General features: G+C 49.0%; 1 long non-coding RNA gene across 1 annotated transcript; it reads left to right on the top strand.

The window, feature by feature from the left end:
- Window positions 1–8,865: 8,865 nt before the first annotated feature.
- Window positions 8,866–11,599, top strand: LOC109488473. Its single transcript, XR_002141452.2, has 4 exons — window positions 8,866–9,352; window positions 9,499–9,640; window positions 10,726–10,803; window positions 10,955–11,599. It is a non-coding gene; the product is annotated as an uncharacterized LOC109488473 (long non-coding RNA).
- The last annotated feature ends 5,846 nt before the right edge of the window (window positions 11,600–17,445 follow it).

Raw genomic sequence — 17,445 nt, forward strand, 5'->3', positions numbered from 1 at the left:
CTCACCCCGATGGACGTCGGTAAATGCCCTGTGAGTGTATAAACAAAGCAAGTCACCGGGTCCAGAAGAGGTTTTGGGCCTTAGTCAAGAGGTGGAAGGGGGGTTAGGGGCACACAGTGGCAGCTGGCGAGAGGAGTAGGAGCCAAGACTTCTTGACTTTGAGGAAATCAAATTTGGATTGGCCATCCAGTCCTGCTGAATGTGAAGACAGTTTGAGGGCCATCCAGGCCCTTAAAAAATGGCCAGAACTTGTGAACCCAGCATTTCCCTTCTAGTAATTTATTACAGTACACAAGCAGGCATTGAGGTCCCAGAGCCCATCGCCACATTGCCCATAATAGGGAAATCTAGAAATCCCAAATGCCCATCGCTGGGGTCTGGTTAAACAAATCCATGTTTGTGGACGGTCACAAAGCTATTGATGTCATTTCCGGAAAAATCACAAGGAAGGGTTCCCGAGACATTGGCAAGATATTGAAAAATCAATATTGTGATTCTGATCTTCTGTTTGGTTTTCATTTTTCGAAATGTGGATGTGTGTTGCAAACGGCCTGGGAGGACATAGATTAAAGTGCTGGAAGTCTGGGGGTGCCTGGGTGGCTCAGTCGGCTAAGTGTCCGACTTGATTTTGGCTCAGGTTGTCATCTCAGGGTCATGAGATCAAGCCCCGCGTTGGGCTCCGCACTGGGTGTGGAGCCTGCTTAAGATTCTCTCTCCCTCGGCCGCTCCCCCTCTCAAAAAATAAATAAATAAAATGCTGAAAGTCTGGATGTGTGTTCCAAGGTGGTGGGGGTTGGGTTGGGTTTGAAGTTTTTGCTTTGAGTGCTTACAGTTTTTCTAAGGGGGGGGGGAGCAAATTTTTAAAAAGGAGTTTAGATGGGTTGTCTCCAGGAAGAGGAACGAAGGGGCTGCGTACTAGGCCGGGAGGGGATTTGGTTATAGGACACTGTTTGGTACCTCTTCAATTTTGGAGAATTTGAATGTATTACCTATCCCCCAAAATAATCAAATAAAAGTAAACAGAAAAGGGGGGATTTAGTTTAGGTCCTGGTGGGTTCGGTTGGACAGAGGTGCCTGTCACACTCCATCCCTGGCGAAGGACTGGGGACCTGTGTGCCGGGCAGCCCCATGAGCAGTGACGCGGGGCCCCCACCCAGGGCGGGGTGAGTATCGGGACTGCTCACCGGCCGGGCAGGTCCACGTCACAGTCCCCATGACGAGCCCGGACAGAGTTGCATTAGCCTTGGGCATCCCGTCCTGCCCCGGGGCCCGGCCGGTGTGCAGCCCCCCGGAGGAGACACTGCCAGCCTCCGAGGAGCTCACAGCCGGGAGTCCTACCCACGGAGCCTGACAGGAACAGCAGCAAGGAAGGCTGTGGCCACTGATTGGGCTTTAAGGGCCTCATCTCCATGGCCCCTTCAAGGCCTAAGACAAGTAGAAAATAGTGATGCTAACAGAACCACATGACACCCCTCCCTCACACACACACATATACAATCACACACACCTTAGTTCACTCACTTATGGTCTGAAAGGGCCTTTGAGAGGAGGTGGAGAAGGAAACGGGCCAGAAGGGTGAGGGACTTGCCTGTGGTCACAGCATGTCAGCAGACACCCACACGCAGGGGCTTCTTTCCATTCCGTGGTGTTCTAGCATCTCCCCTCTCTCACTTTTCCTCCCACATCCCCGCCACCCAGGAGGGTCTTTTGTGGGCGTGCCCCCACTCAAGAGTGTTTAGTGGCTTCCTATGGAAGGGTCAGGACTAAGCTCCCAGGCCTGACACGGGGCTTCCGGGGCCTCCCCCATTACTGCCTTTTCAGGCGGAGTCTCTACCCTCACCTCCCACCCACATCACACTTGCATCTCCGTGCCTGCCTGCTATTCTGGAATGCCTCCCTTACCCCACCAGACCCCTGAATTCCTCTTCCAGGAAGGCCCCTGGTCATCCCCACTCATCTGGCTTCCCCAGCCTCTGACCTCCAGATTGGACTGTCCTGTGTAGGTCAGGCTGCCAGTTAGACCCAGAGCTCCGTGAGGACAGGGCCCAGTTATTAGATCAACAGTGGCTGTTTTCAAAATAGAAATTGGAACTTGTGCTCTGACCGGGTTATATTTCTGCTGCGTTCGTGTTTCTTTGAACAACCTCCAGAAGTCTAAGACAGGTATCCACTAGGCAGTGTACATACGCTGAGAAACTCCCTAGGAGTGCCCCGGTGGCCCTGAGTAACCAGCCACTACCACGCTTCGTGCTGAGCCCACAGATGGCTCGGGATCCTCTCACAATAATGTTGCCGACAGCTGCTGCCACCTGGATTTGGCCCGTGGGAGGACATATCTGTGCCATCTGGAATGGGCAGTCCCTGAGGGCAGAGAATTGGCTGCGGGGTCCTTGTCCCTAGGGCCTAGCACCGTGCTTGGCCCACAGTAGGCTCTCGTAAGTGTTTGCTGAATGAATGAATGAATGAATGAATGAATGCCCCCTCTGGCAAAGTGGTCCAGTTACATTACAAACACAGTGGCTCATTCTTATTTAAAAGATGGGCTGCTCAGGGCGCCTGGGCTCAGTCAGTTAAGCATCTGCCTTCGGCTAGGGTCGTGATTCCAAGTTCCTAGGTTCAAGCCCTGTGTGGGGCTCCCTGCTGGCGGGGAACCTGCTTCTCCCTCCCCCTCTCCTCTTGTTTCCGTGCGCTCTGTCAAATAAAATCTTTAAAAAAGAAGTAAAAGATGGGCTGTTCTGGGGCATCAGGTCCGAGGCCCAAGGCTGTGACGTAGCACGTGTTGTACTCCTCTCTGAGCTTCCGTCTGCACGTCTCCGGATGGGAGCAGCGGTACCTGCTTCGATGCGAGTGAGGGCGAATGGAGCATGGGCAGAGCTGCGGGCACAGCTCACGCAGCAAATGCCAGTGTCTGACGTCCTCATGGAGTCAGTCTGGCTGCAAGTTGCAGAAACACAAGTCGTGGTTCAAGTGAAAACACAAGTGCTCTTTCTGGGAGTGGGTGCCAGGCAGAGAGAAGCACCAGCTGTGTGCTCATACTCGGCATGGACTTGGGGGGGTGCGGCGCCCACCGGGAGAGGTGCCGCAGCTGCACCCGTACCGCTCACTGTATGAGGACTGCTGGGCTCTTCGCCGAGCTCCCTCTGTGTGCTGGGCGCGGGCATGACCCGATTTCATATTCTTCCCAGCGGCCCCCAGGTTTAGAGAGCAAAGAACCTCGCCGAAGGCCACCCAGCCTGAGTGGTAAGGCCAGGCCTTGGCCGTGAACTGAACAAAGCTGCCTGGGCTCAGAGTCATTCCCATCCCTGAGCAGCTGAGTCAGAGATATTCCAGGCGGTACAGCGGCCCTTATGAGTCAGAGGTCCAGGGGCCTGACATCCCCCACTCTCCACTTAGTCCCACCCAACACTTCAGCCCCGTTCCTGGAAGCCCAGCACCTGCCTGAGGCCCCACCCCCTAACCCCCTCAGAATACCCCAACGCGAGATGTTGAAGGGGCACAGCTTCTCGTATGGGCTGTGGAATCCCAGCCTGCCTGCCTTCAAATCCCTACTCGGGCCATGTGGCCTCGTGTAAGTTACTTTACCTCTCTGGGCCTCAGTGTCCCACCTGAGAGATGGGGAGAATAATTTCCCTTTGTATTAATTAGCACAGACAAAAGTACTTGCATAATGCCTGGCTCATGGGAAGTGCTAACTAAATTTGGCCTTACAATATCCACATTATTGGATTACTGCTTTATCCAAGTGAGAAAACAATGTATCCATTATCTTTGTAAATGTGATCAAAGATCAAACTTACAGAAATTAGCTGCATCCTTTCTGGAGCATAAATCCAGGTTGGACTGTTACTGTAGAAGCTTCTAGTGAGAGTGAAGCCAATGTCAGGGACCCCACACCCCACTACTGTGTCAGCCCAGCCATCTGGGCCCTCACCATCTCTACTCTGCTCCCCATTGGATCCTATATTTTTCCAAGAGCAGTGGCCCCAGCCATCGCAGCACCGACCTCTAGTGGGGATGCGTGTTAAAAATACAGATCAGAGGGTCACTCGGCTGGCTCAGTTGGTGAGGGGGCAACTCTTCATCTTGGGGTCGTGAGTTTGAGCCCCACGTTGGGTATAAAGATTACTTTAAAAAATAAAATATTTAAAAAGCACAGATCCCAGGGGCCCCCTCAGCCTTGGTACATCCAACTCTGGGAGTGGGGCCTGGGGATCTGCATTTGACGTACATTTCAGGCGATTTCTGACATAAACTACATGGGCACTAATGCTTCGTTCCTTCTTCCTGACCCAGTTTCTTCTCAAGCTAATGCCAAAAATATGCTGGGTATGGGATACGCAGCATGGGGCTTCCCATCCCTGATCTCCTTTCAACCCCAAAATAGATCAAAAAAGAACTGCTGGAGTGTAGTAATAGAAAAGGAAACTGAGGCCCAGAGGGATGCTGTGGGCCCGAGGTCGCACATGCGGTAAGTAATAGGACAGGGATTTGAACCCAGAACCTGCTTGCATTCCCCTTGCAAGTGTATACTGCCATAAATGCACCGCCCTGCATCTGGGCCTGGGTCTAACTGTATAATTTCCTGGCAAAAGCTGGCCACTCCAGCCAGGCTTCTCGGCCAAAGGCACAGAAAAAGCAACTAAATACACAAGCAACTTGGGGTAAGGGGAAGGTCAGCAGTTCAGAGGACAGCCTTAAAGAGAGGGCCAGCATTCAGGCCTGGGGAGGGGAGTCATCTGGGGTTTGTGGTTGCAGTCAACACAAACCGGCTGTGGGTTACGTAAGCAGGAAAAGAACTTACTGAACACCCCTGGGGAGCCAACGGGCTCTACGAGTCACAGAACCCAGCTGGGAGTTCTGGCTTCAGCCCCTGTGTGGGACACTGACATGGCAGCCTGTCCTGCTGACACCCAGGCTTGGTCAGTCCCCGTAGACCTCTGTCCCTGATGACTCCTGAAACTGGATGTAGGCACCACCAGAATGGGTCTGGGGGGCCCCGGCTCCTTGGGTCATTGATTCCTTCAAAGGTCTGTGCAGGGGGCTGTAACTGGGAGAGCCTCACTGCACTGCAAAGCATGCTGGTACATTGGGGCTCCTCTATTGGAAGCATCATTCGGTGGGGGTGTTCACCTGACGTGGGAAAGGGATTTGAACACAGGGAAGCCAATGAAAATGGCAGAGGTCCACTTAGACCAGGGGGCAGGGAAGACCCAGCCGTTCTTGAGGGCACAGCATTAAGTGGTTCACATCCTTCAGCTTCAGTCCCTATCTACAGTTTACAGATGAGAAATCTCAGGCTCATGTGAGTGGGGGGCTGTGCTATTGAGCCCAAGTCCACCAGACACATGAGCCAGGGCTCCTGATTGCCACGACCTACATCATTGCTTTGTGCTTCTGGGGACTGAGACTAGCCCACAAAGCCGACTGCAAGCTCGCCTCTCCCCTGCCTCCTGCATGCCTTCTAGTTCAGATGAGCTTAGTCCCTCTGCGCCCCAATAGGGGAGTAGGGCCGGTATTATTGCCCCATTTTATAGACGGGAAAACTGAGTGTGGTTGGGGTGCCTGTGTGGCTCACAGTGCAGTCAGGGGTCTCTCCCCACTGGGCTTCTCTCACTCTCTGCCCCACATCCTGGCTGCATGGAAAGCCAGGTGAGAAAACCCCTCCCTCGAATTACATTTGCCTGACAGAGAGGTAGCCCTGGGGAAGGCTGTAGGGTGGGGGTATGTGGGTTCCGGTGGGACTGGGGCAGAATGAAGGTGAAGAAAGCTCTAGAATGTATGTCAGAGCCCCGTTTCCCCACTTGTCTAGTTGCTCTCCTTCATGGCTGGAGAAAATGTCCCAGTCCCCTCAACCTACCCAGAGACACCCTCTTTCAGGGTCCCTGCGACTTAGCTGATACTGCAGGGCTTCTCTGGCTGGGCACAAAACCCCATGAGACCCATGGCGCACCCTCGTGGAGAGTCCACTTATTATAGGATAGTTTATGAGGCATTCATTATATGTGACATCTTCCCACTCTTCACAGTTTTCACACTCACTGTATACTCCCTACGCCACCCAAGATGGCTGTCAGCGGACATGACAGCTACAACCCAGGCAGCAGGAAGGAGGGAGGGGAACAAAAACCATACCTCCAGCTGAGTCGGCCTCCTACAGGAAGCCCACCTACTTAGGTGTCAAGGATTTAATTGCATAGCCACACAGCTGCATGGGGATCTGGGAAATGCAGTCTGTTGGCTGGGCACACTGCCAGGTAATATTGGGGTTCTGTTAGGATGGAACCAGGGGAACGTGGATATGGGGTGGGCAACAAGCAGTCTCGGCCACTCAGGTCCAATGTGCTAAGATCCAACAAAGGGCCAGCCCAGCATCCCCCGGGGCCCTGCTGGTCCCGAGGCTCCACATATAGTTGGTTTGGGCATTTGGTATTCTAGATCCGGGGCCGGACTTCCTCTATCAGGCCCGTGAGACCCAGGAAGCAACAGTCCTCTCCTTAATCATCCCAGGGCCAGCTATCAGGCAACTAGAGACCACCTGCAGAGCCCAGAGCCCACTGAAATCATTCAAACTAGCCAATCCTGAACTGCTCACCTTGCCCTGTCTTGCCTTTCCCATGGAAACCCCAATAAAGGCCATGGCCCAATCACCCGCCTCCCATCTTCTGTCTCCCGACTACCCCAGTGTTTTTCCATGAGGAGAGGGTCTCTAGGACCCTTGAGTATAAGAAACTCTCCCCTGGGCACCTGGCCGGCTCAATCAGTAGACCATGCGACTCTTGATCTCAGGATGGTGACTTCGAGCCTCGGGTGTAGAGATTCCTTAAACCAAAGCTCTTCTGTGGCTGCACCGGACTGACCATCTCATGAAAGAACACGAAACAGGTCCTCAGAGACAGAACGTCCACGCCGTCTCTCACTTGCACCCCGGCTTTGCTAGTCAAGAGATGATGAGTCATGCTGCGATAACAAGCGACCCCCGATGCTGGTGGCTCTGGACACGAAGTTATTTCTCATGCAGGTGACGCGTCCATGCAGGGCTGGGGGGCTCCCCGCCGCTTCTCGCTCCAGGGCCCAGGGCCCCCGAGCAGCCACCACCCCAAGGCAGGGGGAGAGGGTCTTCACCTGGTAATAGTGCTCCAGCGTGAGGTGCCTGATGTCACTTTGCACATGTCCTTGGCCATGGCTGGTCACATGACCCCACCCAATCTCAAAGGGACAGAGAAGTGTCATCCCGCCACACGCGTGTCTGGAGGGCAGAGAATGGGACAGAATACAGAGACTGACACAAACAAGGACCCCAGGCCTATGTTCGGGGAGGCTGCCAGGCAGCTGTGATCCCCTGAGCAGGGGTGGGGGGAGCAGTGGCGCCCTGGGGTGCTGCCCTCAGCCCAGCCCTACCTAGGGCGAGAGGGGCTGGAGAGAAGGCAAGACGGGACATCCCAGAGCCGGGGGCTGTGAGGCCAGACGCTCATACCTTCCAACCCCAGCCAGGAGGCTCGCATTCCACTTCTGTGAAATGGGAAGAGCATTTCCCAGCAGGCAGAATTTTGGTGACGATTACGCAGGGAAACATGCCTTTATACTCCCGGCAGCTTTCCCTGGAAGGCAGTACTTTTTGGTGGAAGACCGCTTGACGTACTAAGCCACTCGATGAATTTAAGTGGGCAAATTTGAGCGCAGGAGCTTGCCTGAGAGAGGCTTGGGGGAGGCAGCTGTGGGGTGGGGGGTGCTTACAAAAGCACAATGTATTGCTAAGATTTCTTTGGGGCTGACTTTATTTGGGATAGCTTGGAAGCAGTTGATGGAGATTATGGGGGTATCCAAGTCCCCCCGCCCCCATCAAAACTGGGAACAGATCAATTATTCTGTGCAAAAGAGAAGATTTGGGGGTCCCTGTGGCAGTCCACAAGACCGGGGACAAAAAGAGAGGGGCGCAGGGGAAGGCAAGCAGTGGGACAGACAGAGGTTACCAGGTGGAAGCCAGAGGAAGCCCTGGGAACGGGAAGGCTGCAGGAAGGTACTGTAAGAATAGGGCTAGGTTTTGTAAGCCCCAATTCCTTTCCACTCCTTAAATCTTGAGTAAACTCCCTCTGTTGACAGGAGTCTCACTCCTGCACCAGGAGAACTCAAAGTGTACCTGCGGCCGCAGAGGCCTCTCTCCTTCCCAGGGTGGAGGTGGGGAGAACCCATATCAAAAGCCGGTCCTGGTCCTGTCCAGCGCAGAGGGACAATGCTGAGGCTGAATTCCTCCTTGGAAGACTCAAATAGCCAGCCCCAGTGGCATGCTTCCCCTTCTGAGCAGAGAAATAGGGCAGAGGGTGGCAGAAAGACAAGAAAGAGGCCTCCCGAGACCAGGTGTTATCTGCTGAATCTATGTGGGCATAACAGTTTTGCAGACAAGATAAACTGAGTCCAGGGGATAGAACACCTTCCATGGTACCCTAGCCAGCCAGCGGTGCAGGGGCTGCGCCTGCCTCACGGCCATTAGAGGAGGGAGGCTGGGGCTTGGAGGAGGAAGGTCTGGCTTGAGGTCACACCGCAATTCAGCAGCAGAGCCAGGACCCAAGCACTCTAGATCCTGGCTCTGGCCGCTGCCAGCCTGGGAAAGCTGCCCAGCCCTTTCACCCACTTTTTGCCTTGTGCTGGGGAAAGGTTGAGCGGGGTAGCCGAGGTGGCATGATCTGGGACATTCACCCAGGCCCAGACACCAGCGGATGCATCGGTCCCCCTTGGACCCCGGCAGCGGCGCGCAGCATTCTGAAAGCCCACCCGCACAAGACAGGAACTGAGGACGACAGACGTGCTCAAGGTGGGGAGCTCGGGCTGATGCGCCCGTGATCTCACTTAACCCATACGCGGCCCCAGGGGGTGGGCCTCTTCGCTGGCTCTCCTGTTGCCAGAGAGAACACTGGGCCGAGTAGGACCGAGGTCCCAGGACTCACAGTCCAGTGCTCGCGTCCCCTGGCGGGCCCTCGCGGCCGGAGGGGCCTGGCGGGGCTCCCAGAACGGTGGGGGAGGGCGCCTGCGGCCCGGATGCCCTCCCCTCCCGGGCCCGCGCTGCTCGGGCGGATTCCCAGGCGGGCCAGAGCAGGAAGGCACAACAATGGGCAGCCGGCAGCGGCGGGGAGCACGGTTCCGGAGGCAGGGTGCGGCCCGCCCCTCCACCGACACCGTGGGAAGGAGGCCCCTGCGCGGGGGACCAATGAGATTAACGGCTGCCACCGTTTGGACCCTTACTGTCTGCCGGGACCTGCCTTACCGCCTCCCGTGGCTTATCTCCTGGGATCCTCGTCTCACCCTATTATTTACAGATGAAGCAATGGAGGCCCAGAGTTTAAGTAAAACGCCCAAGGTAAGGAAGAAGTCAAAGCGAGATTTGATCGTAGGCAGTCTGGCTCCAGATCCTAAGCTCTTAACCGCCGTTGTTCCCCCCCACACACACACTCGTGCTGTATATACTTTCTCATATTTTTTCCTTTTCACTTATATCGTTGACAGCTTTTTAAGTCATGAATACATCCCACGGTTGTCAAGTCCTGCCATGCTGGGAAGATCTTGTCCGTGCGCCCCGCCCACCCCGTCTTCCCCAACAGCTAAGGGGCCTGCATTCCCACCACGCGCGCCCTGTCATTGAGTTAAGGTAGGCTTCCTCTAATTTAAATTGATGACGACAATGGGGTGGACGACGGGTGCTTAAACCCCTCCTCATCTTCCTCAGAGGCCCTTCTCCCCACCAAATCGCACCTTGTAGATAAGCTGAAAGACAGGCATAACTACTAACATTAATAATCTGAAATAAAATAAATAATAAGGATAATGGACGGGAAAAGAAGTGCAAGTTTTATTGAACTACACACACATATATATATATTTGTGGCAGTGAAAGCTAATTAACTAAACAAATAATACAAAATTATATTTTTGAAAATAGGAAAACAGTAATGAATTAATACTTTTAAGTCACATTATTATTATTATTATTATTATTATTAAAAGGAAAAGAGCACATTAAGAAACACTTGCAGAGAGTGGACCAGGAGGCTCAGAGTGTGTGATGTGCACAGGCCAGTGTGAGGCTCCTCGAGCCCGGCTTCTGGCTCTCGCGGTCACACAGCGGGCGCTGCCTGTCCCGCACCTGCTGTTAAATGCAGGGGTCTGGGGAGCACTGGATGGAGCACCGGTGGCCGAAGTTGAGTTTAACCATTCTGAACGGTTACCAAACGTGAAGCCAATGCCTGTAGTGGGGTCTGGCCGTGCTGGGAGCCAAGCATACGATGAGGTTTTCTGGACTAACTTCTGTGCAGAACCCAGTGTTTACCATAGTGAACGTCGTCTTCCACTGGGCTAGTCTCATAGTAAACCTAACGGTCACCACAGTGATTGTTTAGAACGTGGACTAATGAAAGATTTTGATGGGGAGGAGTCATTTCCTCACCAGCTTTGGTGAGAACTGCCAGTGCAAAGGAGACCGACTTTTAGAGGTTTCATTACTGCTTTTTTTTTTTTTTTAAGATTTTATTTAATTATTTGACAGAGATAGAGACAGCCAGCGAGAGAGGGAACACAAGCAGGGGGAGTGGGAGAGGAAGAAGCAGGCTTATAGCAGAAGAGCCTGATGTGGGGCTCAATCCCATAACGCCGGGATCACGCCCTGAGCCGAAGGCAGACGCTCAACCGCTGTGCCACCCAGGCGCCCCATCATTACTGCTTTTAAACTCTGTGCAGATGATGCTGCTCTTGCTGCTGGCACAGGGCAGACCTCCCCCTGCTCCCCCCTCAGGCCTCCACTGTGCTCCTCTCATGGTAAGTGTTGTTTTGATGATCGTAACATGATTTAACCACTGGGCATCCCCAGGAAGGGGTGAAGGAGGGAGGGAGGGAGGCAGCCCAGAACAGGGAGCCATGGCTTCTGAGTCCTAGGCCTAACTCAGTGATAACCTGCTGTGTGTCTTAGGGAAGTCACCCCCTCTCTGGGCTTCGGATGGGATGGGACATCCTCCCCCAGCTTCCCTCAGCCCGGACGATCGAGATGTCAGGCCCAGGGACGGAAGTATGCGACAAATGCACGCCCGGCTCTAACCCTGGGCACCTCTTTAGGAGTCAGACCTAAGCTAGTGCTGGGCCAGGGCCCCCTCCCCCACTGTTAGCTCTCCTGCCCCAGCTGCCTCGCTACCCGCTACCCTCAGGCCGGGGCTGTGCTGGAGAGGCCCCTCACGTGAAGGGGGCTGAGCTCCAGTGCTCTGCCAGCCCCCAACTCCCAGTGACCTCTGTCATCGGAGTTACCTTGTGGTTCCCCCGTGGCCACCCCGTTTCCAGCCTGTAGGAAATGCCTCCCTAGTGTCCAGCTGCGGCAGAGCCCCCGCCGCCCCAGGCTGGGGCCCCAAGTGCCATCTCTCAATCCTGTCGCTCAGCCGTCTCCTTTCTGGTGGGCTGTGCTACAGCAGGGCTTGGTTAGAAAGCAGCCTCTGGCGCCTTGGTAGCGCAGTCGTTAAGCGTCTGCCTTCGGCTCAGGGCGTGATCCCAGTGTTCCGGGATCGAGTCCCGCATCGGGCTCCTCCACTGGGAGCCTGCTTCTTCCTCTCCCACTCCCCTGCTGTGTTCCCTCTCTCGCTGGCTGTCTATCTCTGTCACATAAATAAATAAAAAAAAATCTAAAAAAAAAAAAAAAAAGAAAGCAGCCTCATTCTCTACCTGGAACCTCTGCTCCCTTCCCACTTTTCATCTGATGGCTCCCTGACCTGCTGCAGGGCCATGGGAACACCAGACTGCCTGGAAGAGTGCACACTCAAACGTACACCCTGATTCCACATCGATGTGGCCAAGGGTCGATCTCATGGCAGCAAGGTGGCCACGGCAAGAGCAGACACGGCAGGTGGTGGCCCAGCTTCTCCCTGTCCTTCGGCTTCTCTGTGGTGTTGCTACTTTCTCTGAGTAGGTAGCTCCTTCCAGAGCAGAGAAGGAGGCTGGGTTCTCACGGTGCCACCAAGCCTTTTATACTCGGGTTTCATCACAGTCCGGGAGAACATTCATAACCATGTAAGCAGGTCCTCAAAAGGAATGTTTACCAAGCTCGAATTCCCTAGTTTCTGAGGCTTCAGTACCTCCATTTCCAGCCCTCCGGTGACCTACATAACTGTGTCCCCAAGCTCACCTGGCATTGAGGGATCCTCCACATCTTTCTGTGGCTCGATAGCTTATTTCTTTTCGTGGCTGAGTAATACTCCATTGTCTGGATATAATGAAGTTTGTTTACCCACTCACTGATTGAAGAACATTTTGGTTGTTTCCAGGTTTTGGAGATTATGAATAAAGTTGCTATAAACTCAAATGTTTTTCATGTAGATGCAACTTTTCTTTTTTTTATGATTTTATTTATTATTTGAGAGAGAGCATGTGCAAGTGCGTGGAGGGAGGAGCAGAGGGAGAGGGAGAGGGAGAGAGGGATTCCCAAGCAGATTGTGCACTGAGCGCAGAGCCTGACATGGGGCTCGATCTCACGACCCTGAGATCATGACCCGAGCCCAAACCAGAAGTTGGACACTTAACCACCTGAGCCACCCAGGCGCCCCTAGACATAACTTTTCAATGTAATTGGGTAGGTGGGAGCGCAATTGCTGGATCGTGTGGTAAGAATGTTTACTTTTGTAAGAAAATTGTCCTCCAAGGTGGCTGTACTATTTTGCATTCCCATCAGCAATGAATGAGAATTTCTGTTGCTTTTTATCTTCGCCACGTTTGGTACTATCAGTTTTGTGGGTATTAGCCATTCAAGTATGAAGTGATATCTCATTTTAATTTGTCATCCCCTAATGACATATGATGTTGAGCATCTTTGATATGCTTATTTGCAACCGGTTTGGGGTTTTTTTGGTGAGGTGTCTGTTCAGATCTTTTGCTCACTTTTGAATTAGGTTGTTTGTTTCCTTATTGTTGATTTTTAAATACTCTGTATATTTGGCGGTACCAGTCCTTTATCAGATATGTTTTGCAAATATCCTCAGTCTGGAGAAGTGGCTTAAATTTTCAATCTAGCATTTTTTCACAAAGCTGAAGTTTTTGCTTTTAATAAAGTCCAATGGAATCATTTTTTCTTCTATGGATTGTGCTCTTAGTGTTAATTTAAAAAATTCATTGCCAAACCCAAGGTCACTCAGATTTGCTCTTATGTTAGCTTCTACAAGTTTTACATTTTACATTTAAGTCTAAGATCCATTTTGAGTTTACTTTTGTAACAAGCGTAAGGGCTGAATCTAGCTTCACTGTTTTGTATAGGGATGCCCAATTGTTCTAGCACCATTTGTTGAAAAGATTATGCTTTCTTCATTGAATTGCCTTTGCTCTTCCGTCAAAGATCAGTTGACGACATTTGTGTGGGTCTATTTCTGGGCTCTTTATTCTGTTCCACAGATCAACCTGTGTATTCTTTTCACCAGTGTCACACTGTCTTAATTACTGTAGGTCTATAGTAAGTCTTAAAGTCAGGTAGTGTGAATCCTCAGACTTCATTCTTCTTCAGTATTGTGTTGGCCATTCTGGTCCCTTTGCCTTTTCATATATAAAGTCAGCTTGTTAATATTAAAAAAATTTGCTGGGTTTTGATTGGGATTATGTTGACTTTATAGATGGAATTAGGGAGAATTGACATCTTAAAAATATTTAGTCTTCCTATCCACACACATGAACTCTCTCTCCATTTATTTATATCTTCTTTGATTCCCTTCATTGGAGTTTTATAATTTTCTTCATATAAAGCCTGTACCTATTATGCCTCCATATTTCATTATTTTTTTGCTGCTAATGTAAATGGTATTGGGTTTCCAACTATTCATTGCTAGCAGTGGAAAGCAATTGATTTTTACATACCAACTTTGTATCCCGTGAGCTTCCCATAATCACTTATTAGTTCCAAGAGCTTTTTTGGTCAAGTCTTTGGGATCTTATACATAGACAGCCACGTCCTCTATGCACAAAGACAGCTTTATTTATCTCTCCCCCTACCACATATATATATCTTTCCTTTTCTTATTGCATTAGCTAGGACTTCCAGTCCAATGTTGAATAGGAGTGGTGAGAGGGGATATCTTCGCATGTTTCTAATTTAAGGGGGAAATTATCCAGTGTGTCTCCATTAAGTATGATGCTAACCATATTATGGTAAGCACCCTTTATCAATAAGTTTGAGAATGTTGCCTATTATTCCTAAGTTGTTCAGAGTTATTATCATGAATGGGTTTTAGATTTTGTCAAGTGCTTTTTCTGCGTCTACTGATATGATCATGATTTTTCTCCTTCAGCCTGTTAATGTGATGGATTACATTAATTGGCTTTTGAATGCTGAATCAGATTTCCATACCTAGAATAAGTCTCATTTGGTCATGGTGTATAAGTCTTTTTAAACATTGTTGGATTTGATTTGCTAATATTTTTTGAGTATTTTTGCATCTATATTCATGAAAGATATTGGTCTGTAATATTCCTTTCTTTTAAATGTCTTCACCTGGTTTCTATTTCTTTAATAAATACCAGCCAATTCAAATTCTCTATTTCTCCTTTTGTGAGTTTTAGTGGTTTGTGTCTTTCAAGGAATTTCACTTCATCTAAGTTAACAAATTTATGGGCATAAAGCTGCTCATAATATTCCTTTATTATCCTTTCAGTGACCCCTCCTTCATGTTCGATATTTGTAATTTGTTTGTTTGTTTGTTTCTTTTTTTTTTTTTTTGTTTAGCTTGAGAGGCTTATGAATTTTAATGATTTTCCCCCCTAAGGAACTAGTTTCAGTTTTGTTGATCTTTATTGATCTGTTTTCAATTTCACTGATTTCTGATTTAATTTTTTTATTACTTCTTTTCTTCTGCTTAAATTGCTCTTCCTTCTCTATTTTATTTTATTTTTTATTTAAATTCAAGTTAGTTAACATATAGTATAGTACTGGTTTCAGGAGTAGAATTTAGTATAATACCCAGTACTCATCACCACAAGTGCCCTCCTAATACCCAACCCCCATCTAGCCCAGCCCCCGCCCACCTCCTCTCCAGCAACCCTCAGTTTGTTCTCTATAGTTAAGAGCCTCTTTTGGTTTGCCTCCCCCTTTGTTTTTATCCTATTTTATTTTTCCTTCACTTCCCTTATGTTCATCTGTTTTGTTTCTTAAACTCCACATATGAGTGAAATCATATGATATTTGTCTTTCTCTGACTCATTCTTATTTTGCTTAGCATAATACGCTCTAGTTCCACCCATGTTGTTGCAAATGGCAAGATTTCATTCTTTTTGATCACTGGGTAATAGTCTATTGTATATATACACCACATCTTCTTTAGCCATTCATCAGTCAATGGACACTTCTAGTTTCTTAAGGTGGAAGCTTAGATAACTGATTTCATATCTTCTTTTCTGATATATATGTTTAATGCAATAAATTTCCCTCTAACCATGGCTTTTCATACATTTTGATAAGTTGTATTTTCTTTTTTTTTTTTTTTAAAGATTTTATTTATTTATTTGACAGAGATAGAGACAGCCAGCGAGAGAGGGAACACAAGCAGGGGGAGAGGGAGAGGAAGAAGCAGTCTCATAGCAGAGGAGCCTGATGTGGGGCTCGATCCCATAACGCCGGGATCATGCCCTGAGCCGAAGGCAGACGCTTAACCGCTGTGCCATCCAGGCGCCCCGATAAGTTGTATTTTCATTTAACTCTAGATATTTCTACATTTCTTGAGACTTCTTTGATCCATGCATTATTTAGAAGTAAGTTACTTAATCTTTTTCCAGCTATCTTTCTGTTACTGATTTCCACTGTGGTCTAACAGCAAACCTTGTTTGATTTCTATTCTTTCAAATTTGTTCTGTTGGGTTTTATGGCCCAGAATGTGGTCTATTTTGATGAATGTTCCACATGAGCTTTCTAAGAATGTCTATTCTGCTGCTGTCAAGTATTCCATAAATGTCCATTAGATCTAAGGATCTTTGGTGCTATTCAGTTCAACTACAGATCCTTACTGATTTTCTGCCTGCTGGATGTGTGAATCACTGATTGAGAGGTGTTGGTAACAGTTAATTCATCTATTTCTCCTTGCAGTTCTAGCAGTCTTTGCCTTGCATATTTTGTCAGTCTGCTGTTAAGCACGTACAAATTAAGGATTTTTCATTTTCATCCTTATTATGTAATGCCCCTCTTTACCCCTGATAATTTTCCTCCATCTGAAGTCGGCTTTGTCTGAAATCAATATAGCTACCCCAGCTTTACTCTGATTAACGTTAGCGATGGAATATCCTTCTCCAGCCCTTCACTTTGTATCTGTGTCTTTACAGTTAAAGTGGGCTTCTTGTGGACATGTCCTTGAGTCTTGTTTTTATCCACCGTGACGAGGGATTTCAATTGATCCTTTAATTGCTGTATTTAGGCCATTCACATTTGAAGTAATTATTGATATATTTGGATTAATTTAATTTCTATGTCTGTAACTGTTTTGTATTCATTCCACTTTTTCTTTGTTCTTTGATTTTTTAAAACTTGCCCTCTCTGGGGCGCCTGGGTGGCACAGCGGTTAAGCGTCTGCCTTCGGCTCATGGCGTGATCCCGGCGTTGTGGGATCGAGCCCCACATCAGGCTTCTCCACTATGAGCCTGCTTCTTCCTCTCCCACTTCCCCTGCCTGTGTTCCCTCTCTCGCTGGCTGTCTCTATCTCTGTCGAATAAATAAATAAAATCTTTAAAAAAAAAAAAAAAAAAAAAAAAAACTTGCCCTCTCTGACTTCTCAAGTTTTCATTTTATATGTTTCCAGTTTCTCTCCTTTTAGCATATCAAGTACTTCTTTAAGAAAATCATTAGTGGTTTCCCTAAAGTGTGCGGTGTATGTTTACAACTAATGTAAGTCCACTTTTTAAAAATTGGATGTAAAATTGACATATTAGTTTCAGGTATGTAACATGATGATTTGATTATCTGCATGTAAGTACACTTCAGATAACACTATACCACTTCCTGGGTAGTGCAGATGTCTTGTAACAGAGTAGCTCCAATTCCTCCCCCGCCCCATCCCTTAAAACATTGCTGCCACTCCTTTCACTTACCCATATGCTATAATCACCCAGTTCGTTGTTGCTATCATTACTTTGAACAAAGAGTTATCTATAAGATTAGGTAAGTATACAAATACCAAAGATTTTTTTTTTAATTAGGCTCCATGCCCAACATGGGGCTTAAACTCAGGACCTGGAGATCAAGAGTCGCATGCTCTATTGCTGAGCCAGCCAGGCGCCCCCAAACAACAATTTTATTTTACCTTCATTTATGTAGATCTGAGTTTCCAACCTATTACCATTTTACTTCTATCTGAAGAACTTTTAATATCTCTTGCAAGCCAGGTTTACTGGCCACAAATTTCTTCAGTTTTGTTTGTCTAAGACTATTACTCCTACACTTTTGAATGATAATTTTGC

The sequence above is a fragment of the Ailuropoda melanoleuca genome, chromosome 13 (assembly GCF_002007445.2).
Source record: "Ailuropoda melanoleuca isolate Jingjing chromosome 13, ASM200744v2, whole genome shotgun sequence".
Taxonomy (NCBI): Eukaryota; Metazoa; Chordata; class Mammalia; order Carnivora; family Ursidae; genus Ailuropoda; species Ailuropoda melanoleuca.